The sequence below is a fragment of the Sinocyclocheilus grahami genome, unplaced genomic scaffold, assembly GCF_001515645.1.
Source record: "Sinocyclocheilus grahami isolate Dianchi unplaced genomic scaffold, SAMN03320097.WGS_v1.1 scaffold147.1, whole genome shotgun sequence".
Taxonomy (NCBI): Eukaryota; Metazoa; Chordata; class Actinopteri; order Cypriniformes; family Cyprinidae; genus Sinocyclocheilus; species Sinocyclocheilus grahami.
In genome coordinates, this window is record NW_015505326.1 from 951,176 (window position 1) to 954,514 (window position 3,339).

At 36.2% G+C, this 3,339-nt stretch overlaps 1 long non-coding RNA gene across 1 annotated transcript; it reads left to right on the top strand.

The window, feature by feature from the left end:
• The first annotated feature begins 2,643 nt into the window (after window positions 1-2,643).
• On the top strand, window positions 2,644-2,879 carry LOC107591905 (uncharacterized). The gene is made up of 2 exons (XR_001609922.1): window positions 2,644-2,698; window positions 2,828-2,879. It is a non-coding gene; the product is annotated as an uncharacterized lncRNA (long non-coding RNA).
• The last annotated feature ends 460 nt before the right edge of the window (window positions 2,880-3,339 follow it).

The following is a 3,339-nucleotide window of genomic DNA, read 5'->3' on the forward strand; positions in this document are numbered from 1 at the left end:
TCATTAACTGAAAGCACCCAGAATTGTGAATCAGAGGAAATGAGACTGAGTAAAACAGATGTGGCCATCTTCATCTCTTAAATGGACACATTTAATGGCCATTAGGAGAAATTATGCACTTGCTTTTTCTATAATGTGCAGTATTACATCATCTTGGTGGGGTTTTGAAAAAAACTAAATACACAAAAAGGATGATAGTTATGAAATAATGTCTCAAAAACAAATGTCTGCAAAAAATAAATGTCTAAAGTAAAAGTTACTCAAATGTATTTTATGTTTTAAGGTATAGAATGTTATTCTCGTTATTAATATATTGCCAAGAGCAACACAAATTAAACATTTTACATGTGAATGGTTGATCGCTAATTCATACAATTTCTACCTCATGCTCCATGCAGCAGAAAGTACCACTCTGAAGCAAAATATCTGAGCATTAAGACAGATCTGTTAGTACTGAAGATGTCACAGTACTAACAAGGTACAACAAAACCACCCGAAGGTAAGTCAGATATCTGGCAGTTGATTTACAGTTGAATTAGCATGCACTTTACACTGTAAATATTTTGACTAATCATAGTAAGCATAAACAGATATAGTGGGAAAATGAACTGAGTCTGCTCTTTCACTGCTTTCAATAATTTACATTTAGGCAAATTCCAGAAAAATACTTACTTACACAATCATCATAGGCAACCATCACACACCATTAACTGTCAATGATACTGTCATATCAAAAGTATTTGTGATATGAACTTCTGAACACCTATTTTCTGAAAGAAACAGCCACACTCAGCATCTCCTTCCAGTTCTCCAAACAGCCACATAAATAAGGCTTATGAGGAGAAAAATATACTAATACAACTTTGGCAACATTTATTATCATCATATATCATATTTGTACTTACTCTTTTCTTACTCTCTTTTATAACTTTTGGACAAACTTGTCTAGTTATTGTGTGCTTTTAATGCAAATAATGAATCTTTATAAATTATCGTACAGCTTTACAATTCATCTTTTACTAACATTCCCAGCATACCAGCTAACTCACTCACCCGGAGAACACCAGTGACAGACATTTGAACAATCATTGTAGGAAACACTACGGACTGGATTCGAACCCAGGTCGCTGCGACACAAGCGCACTCACTTTATTAGATGCACCACCAAAGCAGACACACACATGTACAGCTTTACAATTCATCTTTTACTAACATTCCCAGCATACCAGCGAACTCACTCACCCGGAGAACACCAGTGACAGACATTTGAACAATCATTGTAGGAAACACTACGGACTGGATTCGAACCCAGGTCGCTGCGACACAAGCGCACTCGCTTTATTAGATGCACCACCAAAGCAGACACACACATTCTGATTTGAATGTGTGTTTCCACAGCCTCCAGCCCTGAGCCTCCAACCCATATTAAGTTCTGGCTGGGTTGGGAAGTTCCCTCTGCTTCCCTCAAAGTGGAGGTAACACACTGTAATCTACCGAAGGCATCGACATGCTTCGAGACCCTACGGCTTCCATCCCGATATCACGACTTCCCAGCATTCAAGAAAGAACTACTTGCCTGCATCAGTACAGTTAGATACAGGATTTGGGCTGGTGTAACTACACTTCTTTCTCAGCAATATTTCTTGTTTTATAAACTATCAAATTATCTAGTTCCATTAAGTCTATCCAATCCAAATGCATGGATTGTGAGGTAGATCTTTTGATATATATATATATACACATTATCTCACATAAGTGAGTACACCCCTCACATTTTTGTAAATATTTTATTATATATTTTCATGTGACAACACTGAAGAAATGACACTTTGCTACAATGTAAAGTAGTGAGTGTACAGCTTGTATAACAGTGTACATTTGCTGTCCCTTCAAAATATCTCAACACACAGCCATTAATGTCTAAACCGCTGGCCACAAAAGTGAGTATCTATCTATCCCAGGAGGCCACGCAAGAGGATACATCATAAAGAAAAAGAAGAAGAGGATGCGTATGTACGTATTACAAACCAAAAACACGGTTCCTTATTTTAAATTCGCATTTGTTGAACTACTTTAGAGCAAATTGTTGAAAGTGTAAAGATGCTAAATGGTATAGTATAGTTGTGATTTTGCTGTAAAAACAAGTTTTATTATGTATAGCTAACAGGAGGGCTCCAGGAAGCACACGTACATCTCCAAAGTAGATTTACATACATTTTAAACCATATACATCTTAAATACGATTACTAAATGTCTATTTAATATCTGGTAGGAAAATCTTCTATATGAATTTCATAGAAGTATGTCTAATAGGTCCTATATATGAAGTAGACATCTGAGTGATGTACAGTATATGTGTGTTATTGTGTAGTACAATTCACTGTTGTCAGCACTGTTTGCAATAGATGAATGTAAGTAATGTAAATACATTTCCATAAAGTAACTAAATATAAGTAATCTATTTTATTTGTCCATTAGTACTGTTGAAAAATTGAGGAACATTTGTGTTGGATAAAAAGCACATCATCAACTACCTCAAAATGTAAATGTAGTTTTGAGCACTCAAATCTCAGAGGAAACTTGACTCTTGTCTGAATGTTACAGGAAAAGATGAGCACACACATCTGCTTATCCAGTAGAGAGCGGCTAATGAAGCCCTCTTCACCAGAAAGCGGAATGCTGCCATCAAAGGCTTTGAGTGAGTATACTACAGAAATGAATAAAACATCTTTTAAATCTTAAGTTGTAGTTTATTTTCATTATTGCAATTTCAAACAGAGTTATCATAGCACTTTTCTGATTCTTGATTCCTGTGCATTTGCTGCAGAGCTTTTGTGGATGAGCAGGACCTGCAAGAAAAGGTGATGGCGGCATTTGTGAAAAAAAAGGGAAAATCTGAAACAAAAATATAAATAAGATCATTCTGTTACTTCTAATACAAAAATCAAATGACACTGTGCTGTTAAAATGACTGCTTTTGTATTATATTTGGTGTTTTATATGAATATAAATGTCCATAACTGTCACGAATCCTGTCCATGGACTTCTGTTCAATCCCCACCAGAGGTCACCCTTCCATTACATTGACTCTTGCACTACACAAACTGTTGCATGTCATCCCGGACTACATATCCCATCATCCATTGCACTAATTGCACACAGCTATAACCAATCACACATTCACTATATAACACTCACTCAGATCCCTTTCAAACGGCCGAGTATTGTTTAGAGTTTATCGCTCATCGTGTGATAGCTACTTTATGGAGCCTTTTCCCTGTGTTAGTTTCTAGTTCCTAGTTGTAGCCTTAGTCTAGTCTCGCCATGTCATTTCCTGGT